This window comes from Balaenoptera physalus (genome assembly GCF_965194825.1).
Source record: "Balaenoptera physalus genome assembly, chromosome: 12".
NCBI classification, from domain to species: domain Eukaryota; kingdom Metazoa; phylum Chordata; class Mammalia; order Artiodactyla; family Balaenopteridae; genus Balaenoptera; species Balaenoptera physalus.
The window spans coordinates 51749405-51767681 of NC_138897.1; the positions used below are offsets into that span (position 1 = coordinate 51749405).

General features: G+C 32.1%; 1 long non-coding RNA gene across 1 annotated transcript in view; it reads right to left on the bottom strand.

Moving 5' to 3' along the window:
* LOC309639224 overlaps positions 1 to 18277 on the bottom strand; it is a 1035697-nt gene that overhangs the window by 617217 nt on the left and 400203 nt on the right. The gene's annotated exons all lie outside the window — the stretch shown is intronic.

Below are 18277 nucleotides of genomic sequence, written 5' to 3' on the forward strand. Positions count from 1 at the left end.
AGCCCTATGCTAGTTTTAAAAAGTTATAATTCTTTATAATTCTTGATCAATCCAAGAACAATCTCATATTTACAAGTTTTCACAAAATGTAACAAGTTTTCACATCAGTGTGTATGCATTGATTTCAAATTCCATCATGATCATTTTATTCTAAACATCTACTCCATATTCTGGCAACTGATGGTGCAAACACAATCCAAGAATTATTTTGCTGATTTTAGTGTTGAATGGATGTACACATAGAAAGATGTCAGTTGAAGAACAATAGAAATATTGTCATTCCTTTTAGGAGCAAATTCTTCTTAGGAACATGGGTGAGATTTTGATTGTTTGGTATTTTTTAGGCTTTTACTCCACATTAACTGCCTAAATGAGATAGACACATATACACAGAGGAATAATGGACAATAGAAAACAATGTGTTTTGTCATTAGCTTTACTCTAAATGTTTCCAGCACCAAAGCATATCTAAAGAAAAAGCCTATGGCCTATGCTCAAGGATTAAATAGGGCCTCCTACCATTCTATTATTCAATTATTTAATATCAATTCTAGGAAAATCAAACTCCTCCTGAGGAAAGTCAGCTTTAAACTAAAGTCCCTGACTACTTTAGAATTTGAAGAGGAGATCGTGCATAAAAGCATAACAATTTTACATACAACAATCCCGACCATTGTTAATTATGGATCAGTATTTGCAATATGACATGATTGGTATTTTCTTCTCCTTTTGGTGGAAAAGAGAGGGGATGAGTTACCTCAGAAAGCCGCAAAGAGGCAAAAGCATTGTTGATGTGTGGAGAAAGGAATGAGAGCCTCTCTGCCTCTTCTCCCAGTTTTAATTTTTTCCTTAAACTATTTGGCTTAATGATTAAATCTATGGTCAGTCATGGATAGAGTTTACCATTCAGGGGACAATATCAGTTAACCATCAAGGAAAAATTATTATAGTCATATATGATTATTTTGTAAACACCATTGTTTCTTTGTAGACACTTGGGACCAGGGTACATGACACCTTAGCTGCTGTCCAGATCCCTTTGAACAAGACATTAATTTACTTCAAGGTCAAAGATCCAGTCTGATTCTATTTCCTAAATTGTATCCTATTCCATTGCTCACACATCATTATACAATTTCATAAAATTCATATGGGTGATAGCTTAATGCAATGAAAAAATATGCCCTATATGTGAACAATATGAGTGACTTCCTATTGTTAAATTTGCCCAAAGAATTTTGATTTCTAAAATAAACCCCCTCAGTCAGAAAACATATAGCATAATAAATTAATATTCATATATCTGAAGTCCCAATGTGATTTCAATCATTATCATTAATGATCTGAGTCCCTTATTTGTTAGATGTAGCCTAATCTGTCACCCACTTTTATGACCACCTTAGTTATCTCAAAATTTAAATAAATTTAATTATAATCTCTCATGAGGCTCATTTTCAAACCCTCCCAAAAGTCAGTCTATTATGGTAATGTCCCCTACCATACCACATAATTTAGGACACAGTGTCACTGTACCAGTTGTAGCATTTCCTAAGCAACTAGAATGTTTTCATATTGTGTCTACCATGAAGCATAGTAGACATTTACTGCTGTTGTAAATGGTAAGATAATACAAAAGGGAAAAGAAATCTTAGTTTTAGATTGTCCCATGCTCAATTCAATCTATGTTAGAGTAAAAGGAGGAACCAACCAGCAATGAAGAATGATATCTAGAGCTTAACTGAACTCAGCTGCCTGTATTAAGATGTAGCACCTCTGTATGAGAAAAAAATCAAAGACAGGAAATAAGAAGGTAACCTATCTTAACTAAAATGATGGACTTTCTTATTATGTAAACATGAATGGAGAAAGCAAAAACATGAGAGATGACTTTTATCTCACAGTGATACTCCCCACAAATAACTGTGGTTGAATTAATGTCTCCTACTTCGAACAAATGGATTAACATTCTCTTTAAATTAGAAAACATGGAAGGAGTAGTGAAGCCAGCAGAAGGCAGGAAATATTCACATATAAGGTATTTTAGAAGTCTGGGAAATTTCTCACTTGCACTTACCTTAACTATTCCTTTATCTAAAGCATAAGCTGAAAAGGTAGAGATAATTTTCACAATTCTGTACAAGCTAAAAAAAGAAAGAAACAAAGAAAGGAAGAAAGGAAGAAAGGAGGGAAGGAGGGAGAGAGGAAGGAAGGAAAAAAGATAAAACTGTAACTATATATTAATAAGAGCCAAATAGAGTTGTGTAAAAGCAGAAGTATTAATACTTGAAGAATTTGCCTTACAGGAGGAAATTTGCATAAATGGAAAAAAGAAAACAGATTGCACACCTATTGCACACCAGTATACATAATACATTTATTGAAAGAGAAAGTAAGAGTTGAATTGTTATTATCGTTTGCCTTTCTATGATTGCAGAAAATCACCAGTAATTTTAGTCATTCATTTCTCCTTGTTTTCATACACTTTAAGACCCAATTCTTTATCTGCTTGCTAAGGGGAAAATAGCAAAAGGATCATATAGCAAAAGCTTCTATGTGATACCTACTTAAGCTTTACACTTGGGGGATAATTTTCCACCTAATTATTTTTAGTGAAGAACTTTTTCAGAATTGAAAGGCAAATTGTACATATATGTAGTGGGTTTGATTTTCTCATTTAGAATATAGTCATTTTAATAGCAGACATAATTAAGCTAAAACATTCAGAGGTTTAAGAATAGATCCCACTCATGGATATTTGTTAGATGAATCCTTTAATTTTATGTTTTAAGACATAAAATTTGAACCATAAAAGTTATCTGAAGATCTATTTGGAGACATATTCAAACCATGATTTTTTTTTGGTCCCATTAAATTTTTTTTTTCTGTACTTTTTCTAGAGATACTCTTCACATTTGTTTATTCTTGTGGCACAGTGATTTCAGGTAGGTATAGTCAATAGTAGATCTGGCAAAATTGCTCCCATTACTTTCAGATCTCTATTTGTTTTAGAATATTGAATCTAGCCTGGCACTGTCAGCTAGATAGAGTGATTGTTTTTTTTACACTTAATAAGAACTGATTCTATGATTCTGATATAATATCTCATACCATATAACATTTAAATTTGGTACGTAGGCACTTTTCCCTGTGTTAATATAGCAGTGTTAACTGTATAGGTATACTGTATCTGTTTGCTATCCATCCATCTAAAATATAGCACAAATTAGGAGCATATAAAATTTTAAATAAACAAGTATAACAAATTAGAAATTATTTGATTAGAAAACTGAATTTATATGTTACACTTTAATGATAATCAGAAACTATGGTGGGCAATTTATGTACATTAGCCCATTTAAACTTCTACAAATTCCCTTAGCAAATTAAAAATGTTTCATAGAGTTTAAAAAAGCTATTCAAGGTAACTAAGTTATAGTTTAAAGAAACTGAGATTGAATGTTTACTCTAACATACTATCCAATTAAATTAAATAAAGCAAATACTTTTGTGGGGTGGGGGTCAGGTTATGGGGACATAGATCCAGTCATTAAAAAAATTCTAGTTCATAAAATTCCTCAATGTTTTCTCCAAACTGCTGCCATTTTTGTATATCTTATCCTGTAACCCCTCTTTCAATATTGTTAAAAGATACAGAGAAGTTAATTGTTATTTCTGTCACTTTACTCCTGTATTCTAATTTGATTTTTTTTCTGGCTACATTCAGTATGGTGTTTTTATCTTCAATTTCCATCAGTTTTTCAGCATCACCAAAGTTTGACTATGATGTGTCTAGCTGTACTTTTTCCTGTGTTTATTATATTTTTATTTCTGGATAAAGATTATAATCTATTGTACAAATTTAATTTTTATTATAGAGCTATGAGTAGCTAGCAATATTTTAAAAATTACAACTCTCTTGCTTTAAGTGGCTAATATTAAAACTAATGAAATAAATAACATCCCATATTGTAAGCAATAAATGCATATTTGTTCTTAATATTTGATATGAAAAAAATGCACTAAATATCCCTTTCTGGTTGTACTTCTCTTTATGAAGAGAATGTGGTGTATTCCTGCCTGGTGGCATGTGCCTTAACCAGGAAAATATAGAGGTGGTTAGCAGTGTTAAAAGATTTCTAGGATACAAAGAGAAAGGATTGTTTCTAAGAGTAGCTCAGGTCACTCTAGAGTAACTTCAGAGTAGGTGAAGCTTCTGGATTTGGTTCCCTTTGAATAGTTTTCCTTTCGATAATCTGTGTGTTATAGGAGAGACCAATTTTAAAACTTCTTCTCAAACATTAGGCCTTTACTTTAAAATTTGACAAAGGATAAGGACAGACAATTCACAAAGCAGAAAATAAAAATAGTAACCAACTTCTGAAGAATGCCCAATTTTATCATTTCACTAGTTTTAAAAATGATCTTTTTGGATATTATGTTTCAATATCAATATATAATTAAAGACTAACATTGGTTAAATCTTGATAGTAGGAATACAGAGATTTTATATTTTCTTTTTCCCGGGTTTTTCTGAATTTTATATTTTAAAAAATGTGTTACTTTTATAATTAAAATATACATATCATCTACCTCTGTTGAATCTACTTCAATGGAAACCATGCAAACAGTGCATTTAAAATGCTTATTTTTTAACCCTATACATTACAGCCATAGACTCAGATATAAAATATCACATATGAGTGATTAAGGCATTACAATAAGGCAAGAAAGAAAATTAAAAGTCATTAAAGTTTAGAAAGGAGGAAATAAAATTGCCCTAATTTACAGATGATACAACTTTCAGCATAGAAAATCCCAAGGAACCTATAAGCAAACTCTTAGATAATAATAAATGTCTTCAGAGAGGTTGCAGAATACAAGATCAACACACAATTAGCCATATTTTTAGGTCACAACATTTCTATCACAATGGCTATAATACAAAAAAATAGTGACAACCCTAAATGATGATGAGGATGCAAAAAACTGTATAACTCATACATTGCTGGTGAAATGTTAAATGTATAGCCACTTTGGAAATAGTTTGGCAGTTTCTTTTTGTTTCTTATAAATTACCGTATGCAATTACTATAGGACCTAGCAGTTATGCCCCTGGGCATTTTATCTCAGAGAAAAGAAAACATATTTATTCAAAAACGTAAGCATTAAAGATCATAGCCTGTGCATTAATGGTCATAAATGCATTAAAAAAATTTTTTTAGTTAAAAACAGTAGATGCCCTTCAACTGGTGAATGGCTTATCAAACCATAATATATTGATTCCATGGAATACAATTCAATAATAAAAAAGAAAGGACTATTGATAACATAACAGCTTTGATGAAACTCCTGCAAATTTTGCTGAGTGAAATAAGCTAAGCTAATCCAGAAAGGTTGCATACTATAAGATTCTATTTATACAACATTTTAAAATGAAAAAATATTAAATAGAGAACAGATTAGTGGTTGCCAGGCGTTAGGTATGGAGCAGGAAGTAGGGGGTGGGATGGAAATATTCTATATCTTGACTGTGGCGGTGGATATAAAAACGTTTACACTTGATACAATTGTTTTGAACTAAATACACATGCGCACACCACACACACACACACACACACACACACACACACAACTTGGAGTACAATTAAACATGGGAATTTTGAATAAGGTCAGTGGATGGCAGCAATGTCAATATCCTGATTTTGCAAGATGTTATCATCGAAGGAAACTGTACACAAAATCTCTTATGTTTTAACAATCATATGTGAATCTATAAATTAGCTCAATAAAAATTCAATCAAAAAATTTTAAAGATTAAGTGTATTCTATCATCACAAAGAAACAAGGACATTTTACATCTACTCCTCCAAATTCAGAACAATATCTCATATAAGTTAACCTTAAATTATCTAGTTAGTTTTTATTCAGGTGCATATTGAAATTTATGTAGTTGAGGGTTTTCAAATTCATTTTACTTTTATATTTAGCCAATGAACTGTATGTTTTCATTTAAGTAATTATAATGAAAAATTATATAAACACTCACATATTAAAGATACTCAGTAATTTTTTTTAACTTGTTAAATAAGATTATACACAGAAAGTCTACTTTAATCTTATTGGCTATTTTTAATATTCTATAAAAATATGGCAATTTTAAATATATATTTTTGTAAGTAACTATTCGTAATATGGTGAACCTTATGGGTAAAATATAAATGAACAGTGGAAATTTCTGCAGGGTGTGTGTGGAGGGGATGGGAACCTTTGCTTTGTTGGCTTCATGCAGTTCCAAATCTGCGATCTGTTTCAAATCAGTGTTGCAACCTATTAAAATGCTGAAGAATTTACATTTTACTTGTGTTTTGCATTGAAAGGAAAATGACTAAAACTCCTCTAGTTTGTAAGCATCATTTAATTTTGATTCTATAAATGTACAAAAATCCATAGGACAAGACCAGTAACATGTATTTTGTTCATCCACCCACCCATAATCATTTTGTCAATCAGAATTTTCCCATTGACATCTGAAATTAATTGCAGGGAAGAGCACTTACCAATGATAATTTCCTTTTGGACAGCCTCAGAAAATCTGTTGCCCAAAGAGATGACTATTGGAGAAACATCTGAAAATATGACCACATTTCAGGCTGTTTTTTTGGGTCCGAAAGAACCATGACTTTGCAGCTTGTGACAAGTGACCTGTGAACACTGGGATTGAAGTTTAACCACTATTTTGATGTTCTGCCTATTACGTGTGTCATTTAAAACAAATACTGTTACTCTTTTTGTGCTTATTCAACACACTACATTTATAAGCCAAAACTGTCCCAGATATGTACTGCACAAAAATGCCCCAGATATGTACAGCACAATTGAATAAAATGTAGTTTTTACTAAGGTGATAAAACACTATAAATATATATGATTTTTTAAAAACCCAGATGTTCATAGCATTTATAAAACAACCATAAAATAGTTTAAACATGCTGCACAAAGAGTGGGAAAAAAATCACTACAAGTTCTATAATGACACCTTTTAAGGAATATTAGGAGCAGATTTCTTTAAATCAAAAGCACTCAAAGACTCAATACACAGTAACTGAAGACCATGGAACCAAGAAACTAAAACAACAAAGAATAGAGAGACAGAGTTTTATTTCTTTTTATCTGTCTTCTGGTTCAAGAAAGGGGATAGGAAAGAAATTTCAATTTGGTTGCTTCTTTTTAGACCTTGCCTTTTGGAAAATGTATAGATCCCATTAGTTAAGTCTTTTTCAATATGGAAAAAAATATGTTCTTCCAACAGTTATAAATGAGGACACGTGAATTTCCATTGTCATTGATTTTCTTGGTCAACTGACTGGTTTGTTGGCTGTGATAATTTACGACCCGTAACTATTTTCAAAGACAAAAGGAAAATATTGCAAATAAATATAAGTAGGAAAAAATTACCTGGTCCAGCAATGTTTTTGTTAGTTCTGTTAGTAAGAATTAAGACTTTAGTTCTACTGAGAAGAAGGTAGTAATCTTAGTCCCCAGTGAGCCTAAATTCCTGTGATGATCTAAATTTTAAAGTAAAATGTAGACTTCTGGCCATTGTCATATTGTAATAGCATCAAATCAAAGTTCACTTCTATTTTATATACAATAATTAGATAACTTCCTGGTGATAGACAAGAAATCCTGATTACATACTGCTGTCATCCTATGATGTGTGATTATATATAGGTGCATTCTATTCAATTTTATTAATTTTCACTTGGATGCCCATGGACACTTGAGTCTGACTATGCTCCAAACTGGTTTCATCATTTTCCTCATATGTGTTCTTTCTTCTAGATTTCCTCTCTTTCTACTTGGATTCTTTATTTACCATCCACCCATGTCAAAAATTTGGAAATTCTGTGAGAGTCTAATATTTCAATCCTCTCTTACATTTAATCTCTGACCATATCCTGTTTATCCTATCTCCATAACATCTCTAATATTCATCTTCTTTCATTTCAGTTTCTACTCCTTTATTACTTGCAATAATTATCTCATTGGTCTAAGTATCAGAACTTGTGATCAGTCTCCCCCAGAGTGCCTGTGTTGATCTTCCTAAATTACAAACATGTTTCATATTTCTCCTCAATTTAGGGCACTTCCCAATTGTTTACAGGATGAAATCCAGATTTCTTAACTTGTTCTTTACTATACTTACCTTAAGGTCTTACAACTACTCATAGGCTTCACCTGGGCTGGGATTAGTTATTCATTTCACCACTTTATATTCAGCATATTTACTAACACCTGACACATAGTAGATGCTCAAATATTTATTGGATGGAATAAAATATCTTTTGCTTTGTTTCTCTCACTGCCTATGCTCAAACTAAACTGTCTTTGCTTACGTAGCTTTCTCTGACATGAATGCCCTTCTTCTGCCATGTTCAATGTTGATTGTCAGCTACGTAAAATCAAAGGCTAGTTTTGTTCAAATTTCTAATGCCACTTGATAGCTCAGTGCTTAGTTTTTTAACAGGATTAATGTATTGGTTGATTAAAAAATATAGTTATAAATCCATTCACATATTTACTTTCTTCAGTACTTTTATTCCTAAATAAAAGTAATCAAAATAGTAAAGAAAGATGTAGAAGTGACCAGTGGGAAAAAATGTGCTATAAGGCAAGCAGTGGATATGAAGAACAGTGTTTTGTGCTTTGTAGTGCAAACAAAGAAAGCCATGGGAAGCAATTAAAAGGGTTTCAAACAAGGAAACAATACCATTATGTTTTAAAAATATGGCTTTGATGCACTGGAGAATTTAGTAGAAAAATATAAAATTGGAAGCTAAGAAACCAGTTAGGAGGGTATATCTAGGGGCTAGGCAAGAGGTGATGGTGATTTGTACTTGTGATTTGGCAGGAGGTATGAAATTAGAATCAAGAAAGGGAATACATGAAGTAAGAATTAGAAAATTTCAAAACATCAATAATGATTCCCACTTTTCAGCTTGAGCAACTAGATGGATTGAGGTATCCTTTACTGAGACATAGAAAATTAACTGTGCTATTGGCAAAGACTAGATAGATAGGCAAATGGGATAGATTATTATAAGCCAGGTGTTCATAAAGCAAGCCATTACAAATTAATGGAGAGTACAAAGATTATTCAATATATGGTGTTGGGACAATTTATTAATTATTTGCTTTAAAGACACCTATTTTTTTAACCTCCCATAACATTACAAATTTTTAAAATCTTGTTAACTAAATAAAGATACAATTGAAAATCTGGTAAGTCTGAAAGAAAATGAAACTAAGTGTCAGACTGCTTAAGGAAAAACACTAAAATTCAAAGTGATAATAAATATCACAATTAAAGATGTACTTGGTTTCAGTATCATAAGAACTAAAAACTTTAGTATATAGCTTGTAATCCAAATTGATTTTCAAATGAGAACCCTATTTGTAGAATATGGCCAAGGGTTAGTACATTAAGAGTGCATTGGTAGAAATCAGGAAAATAAATAAAATTCATGTTCAAAAATAGGCAAATCATTTGATCATCTAATTCACAAAAGAAGGGCATAAGAAAGCTATTTTCATGTTTTCTAATAATTAAATTAATATAAATTAGGTATAGATCTACCTTTTGACCACTAAGTTACCATACCAGAAAAAAAAAAAATAGTGGCCATGTCCTATTCTAGTGAAAAAGCAACTTTCATATATTGCCAATGGCAGTATAAATTGATCATTAACTTGATCATAAGATATTCTTGTAACACCAAAAACTGATGATATATACAGCATCATTAAATGATTACATATATAATACCGTAGTCATTTGCTGGGCTATTATTATTGCTAGGATATTTTTTAACGTGGAAAAAGCTTGTGACATACAGATGGTACCAAAGTTTATGTACAATATTAGTGCAATTGTATTTTAAAATACTCTGTATTCAAAAACTCTAACATGGAAAAAAGATGAATTTCAATTTCTGACCTTAAGGCAGACAAGATATTTTAAAACGACCTTCCACTACAAAATAAATTAAATCCTTCATGGGACATAATTTTTTACTGCATGTAAAAGAATTAAGATCCCCCAATTTTTTTTTTTAATTATTAAATATTTAGGAAATGTTTAAGGAATTTTTAAATGGCAAAAAACATAAGCAACCAAGAAGACACATTCTGAAATTATCAGATTTGAAAAATAATAAAAATAAAACATAAGGAAATAGAAATAAAATAATTGACAAAAAAAAACTCAGTAAGTGGGCACAAAGAAAATTAGACACAAGTAAAGAACGAATTAATAACTCAAAAGACAATTTTTTAATTATTTAGAATGTAGCCCCAGAAGATAAGAATATAAAAATATTTTTAAATGAGGTTAAGAAATATGAATAACTAATGGGATAGTTTACACATGTCTAATGAGAGTCACCAAGAAAACATAGAAAGAATGATAAGAAAAAGCAATATGAATAAATAATAACTGAGTTTTAACCAAAACTGATGATGAATCTGCAGAAGAAGAAAGTATAATGTATACTAAGCAGGATAAAATAAAAGAAAATTATGATGTAGACCCATTGTAGAGAAACTGAAGAATACTGGAATTAAAAAATTACCTGTAAATAAATAGCAGTTAGGTGATTAGCACACTTCAAAACAGCAGAAGAAAAAGTTGGAATTCGGTCCTGTAATCTCTTCAGAATTTGGGAAGAAATTGACCATAAAACCTGAAATTTGTGCACTAAAAATCATCTTTCAGGAACAAAGGAAAAATAAACATATTTTCCATCAAAATTTGTACTTACTACCATGAAAATTAAACAAAGAAAAACTTCTAATGGACAAACTTTCAAAATAACAAAAGTGATCCCTAAAAATCTAAGATGAGAGAAGAAATGCTGAGCATGTAGCTCAGTACTACAATGTATTTACATGTAGTTTGTCTACAGAAAGTACTGACAAGGATAATGTCTAATTGATAGAGTATAAAAAAGGACAGAATGAAAATTTGTGGAAAAAATGTTATGGAAATTAGAAGTATGTTGATACAGAGTAAAAGAGCCTAAGCTTTTATTTAGGAAGATGATTAAGACATTAACTTCATGTATTACCTTGCATAAAGTGGTAAAGTTTCAGTGATATTGCCTTTAAAATAAAAGAGAGAGTATAAGACACCCAAACCAGCAGAGAGGGGAAAAAAGTAGGAATTTTTAAATGATTAAAAAGTTAAATGGAAAATGATATCAAAGAACATAGAAGAAGCATAGCAAAAGCAGAATAAACAGAAAGTCTATAAATTGTGATCAAATTTAAAGTGTTAGACAAAATGTACCATTTAAAAGATAATTGTCATATAGTATTTTTTAATGAGCTTTGTACTTTTTACAAGAGATTCACTTAAAACATAACAAAAAAAGATTAAAATATAAGCGATAGAAAGCAATAAAACACTAACTAAAAGATTGCTGTGTTTATATTATTCCAAATATAATTTAGGGCAAAAAGTCAAGAATAAAGATGGTTCCCATATAATAAGAAAACATCTGCTCCCCAGGAAGCTGTATGAAGTCAAAACCTTCATGTACCTAATAAACATTCACAAAATATATAAAACAAAATTTGTTAGAACAACAGAAAAATGTTTTAAAATCCACCATTAGGGTGGGCGATTTCAAAATGGCACTATTAATTATTGATAGGTCAAAACACAATTAAAACAATAAAGTTGTAGATGATTTAAACAACTTAATAATGTGTTTGCTTGGTAGTGTGGGGGACTTAAAACACACTGCTATCAAATCTAGTGAATCCACATTCTTCTTGAGTATACAAAGAACATTTACAAATGAATAATCACATACTTTGCCAAAAAAAAACTCTCAAAAAAGTTTAAAAAAATAATTACAGAGACCATATCTTCCCATTCTAGAAATAAAAGTAGCAATCAATAGCAAAAAGACAAAAGAAATGAATTTTGTTTAAAAAAAAGAAAAAGCTAAATCTCTATAAAAAAAATAATGATGATTAAAAATGGGCCAAAGACCTGAACAGACACCTCAGCAGAGAAGATATAAGGATGGCAAGTATGTCATCTTTATGAAAAGATGCCCTATGAAAAACATCTCTATGAAAAGATGCTCCACATCTTATGTCATCAGGGAAACACCAATTAAAACAACAATGAAATACCACTAACCATCTATTAAAATGGCCAAAATCCAGAACACCAATTGCTGGTCCAAATATGGAGGTATGGGAATTCTCATTCATTGCTGGTAGGAGCCCAAAATGGTAAAGCCATTTTGGAAGACAGTTTGGAGTTTCTTACAAAACTAAATATACTCTTACCATACAATTCAGAAATCACACTCCTTGGCATTGACCCAAAGGAGTTGAAAATTTATGTCCACACAAAAAACCTGCACATGAATGTTTATAGAAACTTTATTGATAATTGCCAGGACTTGGAAGCAGCCAAGATGTCTTGTCTAACAAGATGTCTAACAGTTTAAAAACAAACTGTGGTACATTCAGACAATGAAATATTATGCAGTGCTAAAAAGAGATGAGCTATACAGCCTTAAAAAGACATGGTGGGAACTTAAATACATATTACTAAGTGAAAGAAGCCAATTGGAGAAGGCTCCATACAGTATGATTCCAATTGTATGACATAAGAGCAAAACTATGGAAGCAATAAAAAAATCAGTAGATATAAGCGAAGAGGGGAGAGATGCAAAGGCAGGGCAAAGAGGATTTTTAGGGCAGTGAAAATACTATGCATGATAGTATAATTATGGACATATGTCCATACATTTGTCCAAATTCATAGAGTATATATGCAGATATATCATCTATATATATTTATTTATATAATATGTATATACATGTGAATATATATAATTTCAGAAACTAGATTCTTAGCATTTAGGTTCACAGTTTTAAAACTGAAAAGGTCCTTAAATGCCTAAATGTCTTATCCAATATTCACATTTTATGTCACAAAAATGAAAGTGAGTAATTAAAATTCACACAACAAAGGATTTAGGCTAGAAAGAATTAATTATTCATATAAAAGTTGTATATTTTGGTCAGAAATTCTTACCTATCTGCTACATACATCTATCTCTACCTCTCTGTCTCTCTACCTATACCAATACCCATCAATACCTATACCTACACCTGTATCTGTATCACTTAACTACAGTTGTGAGGTTTTGTAGAAATGACAGCCGATGCTCTTTTCCAGCTTGAATAGGGTGTGTCCCCGTGCGTTACGTAACTAATTAATTGCAGAATTCAGTCTTTATTGAACAAAAATTTTGACTTCAAAATTAAACACTCTTTCTACACTATACTCTTTCTACGCTTTCTGCTGCCTGTAATGAGTTACATAATTAACAAAACATTGGTTAATTTTAAATGATTATAGATTGGTAAAATTAATATAGTTACATGCCAGACAGAATGATTTTCATTTTAAAAACACTATTATATTTCATACATCAAATATTATGTCTTTTATTTCTCACAAGAAACGGAAGCTCTCTCTAAAATCTTAATACATCTCAAAAGTCTGATATCTTTTATATATTATTTAATAGATTAGTCAATCCAATTACAACCGATCCACTAATTTTATTTTTAAATGTTTCTTAACATACAGAGGGTAGGACTAGAAGACCATCTGATACTAAGTGACTCAAATATGCAATAAGAAGTGTAAAATATATATCTATCCACATTCACACCAAATGAAAAAAGAATGGTTTTAACAATTCAAGTCACACTTTAGGAAAAGGAAACAAACTGGGGCTAGTAAACCGAACACCAGTTTTCTGGAAAGACTGAGACATTGAACTGTGCAAACTAGAGAAAAGCTGACACTACCTTAATTAAATTGATACTACTAGTGATGCCCTGATAGTGTACTTGTCAGGGTATAAATTCTTATAACATCAAATAAAAATGACAAACTTCCCCAAGGACCTAATATAAGTTCTTCTAGAGGGCATTAGTTAACACAAATTACTTCTAGGCTGTTTCATTTAAATTACTTAGAGTCCAAGTGAATGGGAGCTGAGCTAAACCACATATCCCACCTGCTGCATAGTCAGAAGAAAAGACGAAAAGAGTCCTAGGAAAACTCATTGTGTAACACCAGCCAGAGGTGTAATTGTGGAGCAATTTTTTTTTTACAATTTTTGAATACTGTAATTTAAGAAGTCTTCAGAGATAATACGGACATATACATCAGAAGGTCACTTTTGTAGTAATGAATAGTTTATAATAGAAAAAGCTGTTGTCATTTGCATCTCATTGCAAGCTCTGCATCTTGAGAAAGATTATATGACTCCTAAGTTAAGAATTTTAGTTTTCATGTATAATTTCAACTTTCTTTTCCAATTCTCTGTGAAATGAGGTCTAGCCTTGCCAAAGCAGAACACGTGTCAACCGAAATCATGAAGGCTTCTGAGCTACCAGGACAGTGATTCTTAAGAAACCAAGTGTTACTGTAACACTTGTCTCTCACGACTGAGGAGATGTGATGGCCTTGCTGGTAGTGTGAAGACAGTGATCACCAGTATGACAGTGAGAGGACGAAACACTCTGCCTGGCTGCCTGGCTTCCAGACTTCAGAAATTTATACTGAACAAAGCTGACAGCTTTGAAGAAGCATACTAAATTCTGGCTGCTTCCGTCTGAGCTAGCATGCTCGTACCTTTCAGTGATGTGAATGGGGTCAGGGCTATGCTGAGAGTTTACCTAGAGAAACATACTTTGGTGGCAGGTTCAAAGAGCTGGAAGATATAAAATATTAAATATTTATGCAAGAAATTGGGACTACGTGACATAATTTAAGAAGATGCAATAGGTTCCATCTCTTCTTAGAACATGAGCTCCCTTAGCTTTTAAGGTTGCCTGTAATATACCACTATTTGGTGTGACTTCTTTTTAGCTACTGCCTCCCAAAGACTTCTTTACAATATGCACTAGTGGACAGAAGCATTACCTTAGCAACCACCAATCAACAGAGATGCTTTGCTAGGATTATCTAGTAAGCTCCCTTTCAGACACCAGGTACTATAGTAGAGAAGAGAAAAAAAAAAGTAAAATAGACATTGAGACTTTAAAAAACATCTAGAAAACAATTGGGTCTAGTCAGTAGGGCTCCCCTTTGTATGGGATACCGTCCCACAGAAAACTGTCTGTTTTACCATATATGTCTGCTGCTTTTGTCCATCCATGTTTCTACTAAAGATGAAAGGTCAAGAGAATATTGTTTGATAGTTTCACAAAATTCTATGGAAATAAACTTCCTCTTAAACCATATAGGCTCTTAAACCATATAGGCTCTTAAACCATATAGAGAACTTTAACCTCCACCTTCCCTCATAAAGTGCATGACAGTAAGAGCTGAAAAGAGTTGGAAAGTTCTTTGAGCTTGGCAAATGGAAGAGAGTGTTGGTTAAATGTCATGGAGCAAGCACTAGACTATGGAATATTGATTTGAAATGGAGTAACATCAGGATTCCTAACCTTGAACAGGGCATTTCTGAGAATATCTGTACAATTCCAGTGGCATAGAATCCTTCTAGTTATTGATTCTTACCAAAGTTCATACTGAAATTTTACTGAAAGGTATATAGAAATGTGCAAAATAATACTTCTCTCAGTGGGCTCTTGTTTTATTTGTTTCTTTTTTTATTTCTCAACAAGTCTAGACTCAGTGTCTCCATTTTAATTAAATGGTATTTTAAAGTCAAAGAACACAAATAGATCTATGTTGTATTGAGTAAAGTAAAAACTAACATTATATCTCTACCACTACCCTGTTTACTCTTAATTTAGACATGATTGAAGTCATCTAGTAGGGACATCTCTTCATTTTCCTGCTCTCTTCCTTTTAAGTTCTCTGTATCTTCATCGTTTAAGGAACTATTCTGTTTAAGTAAGTATCCCTTCCTTCAAAGTTAGCTATTCCACTTATACCTTTCTTTGTTTCTCCAACCTGACTAATGTAAAATAATATCCTACCAATTATTTCCTTATATTGCATTTTGAATTTTTCTCTTTCCAGTGTGTTCTTCCTTCTCAGTCTTCACTTATGATTGGGTCTCCTTCTTCTAGAAAAACTAACCTAACCAACAAACAAAAACACTTTTTTTCTCATTTATTCTTCCCCACTAGCATATTTAAAGCAATCTCTCTCCCCTCTCACTCACACATAACTCTATCACCAACTCCTACTAAAATATATCCCAAAGTTGACTGTTTCTTAGTACCTCCATGACTACCACCCCAACCCAAGTCAAGTCTTCCTCCTGGTGGATTAAGTGTTACTTACTGGTCTCCCTGCTATTGCCCTTTCTCCCCAGTTCAGCATTATGAGACAAGGAGACATATGCTGATTATCTCTATTCAGCAGATAGTTATGCTTTTAAGATGAAAGTAATTCATTTCACCCCTATGCTCAGAACTTCAAAGGTTACCCCTCTCATGTGAGAATATAATCTAAAATCCTTAGAATGACATGCTCTTATTCCTGTTAACTCTCTGATTCCATCTCCTATTATTATTCCCTTACCGGAGACTTCACAACACTGTGGCCTGGCTACTCTTCCTCAGCATGTCCAGTGTGCGCTCACCCTGGAAACACTGCACTTAACTCTTTCATTAACCCTTTGCCCTTAACATTAACCAACACGGTGGGCATCATTCAGTCTCTTGAGGGCCCAAATGGAACAAAAAAAGAACAAAGAAAGGGAGAACTCTTTCACCATCCTCTTGAAATGGGATATCTTCCTCCCCTGTCCTTGGACATCAGAACCACTGGTTCTGGTGCCCTTGAATTCTGACTGGGAGTTACACCACTGACTGTTTCTCAGGCCTTTGGACTGAGTCTGAATTATACCATGGCTTTCTTGGTTCTCCACTTGTAGATAGTAGTTTGTGGGACTTCTTGGCCTCCATTTTCCAATTCCTATAATAAATCTTCATATATATATATATATATATATATATATACACACACACACACACACACACACACACACACACACACACCCCTACACACACCACCCTAATGGTTCTGTTTTCTGTTTTTCTGGAGAACCCTGACTAATACAACTACCACCTCTTTGTTTCCCTTTACAATTGCTTAACTGTTCTTCATATTCTACACCACCTCTTGATATACCTACCTGTTTATGGTCTTTCATGAGATTTGAATCAATGTAAGCAGGTTTTGTTTATTGCTTATCAAAAAACAATTAGAGCAGTGCCAGGCATATGGTAGGTTCTCAAATGTATTTGTAGAAAAAATTAATGAATCCTTTGAAGTTTGCTTTAACATTCTTAATGACAAATGATAAATCACTTTATGTCAGGAAAACTTAATTATCTGGGGGGAAAAAGCAGCCACTTTAAGTGACTTCATTTAAAATGTGAAACAATTTTCAGAGTATAAATAATGAGAAAAGAGTTGTATTGGGAGGCTATCTTGAGAAAATAAGCATATAAAAATACTTTTTTTTGTATTATATTATAACATTTGGGATTATAACAGCAACTACACTCCAGATTTTAGAACCACATAATTCAATCATTAATATTCACAGAAGGACATAATTTGTCTCTCTATATTGTGTGCATTATTTCAGATACTACCGTTCATTTAGCATTTTGAGAGTGACTTTTGGGGCATTTTTAAGAAATAACAAAAAAAATGTGATGGTTCGTCAATTTTCAAAAGATCCTATCAATAATCTTGTACTCAGTTCACTCATTGTGGAAACTTCTCATTGATTTTCTTTTATTTGAGTATTAACAGATCAAACTGTCAGATTCTAAGTAGTCAATGAGCTTGAGTATGATTTAAAAACTATTCCAAAATCACCAAATAGAATACTGAATATTTTTAAATAATTTGTTCACTTTTCCATGTATAGAACTGTATTTACAACACAAAGATATGTGAAACTAATAAATATTTTACCACCATTAGAAAGTATATGCCCTAAGCTAGTTGTAAGTGAGAAGAAATTTTTGAGAAGTCACTTCTTTAGTAAATGCTTGTATGTCATAATGACTTTTGTTGGAAGATTTGGCTGACTTTTTTTCCATGAAACTCAGTTTCTAAAGATTCAGATAATAAGTACTCTGTAATGCAGAGTGATTGTTTTATAAAAATAGATCAGTTTTACTTGGAAAATAGGGTTGGACTTTTTAGCTTTGAGTTCCAGCTCTGTCCCTTACTGTT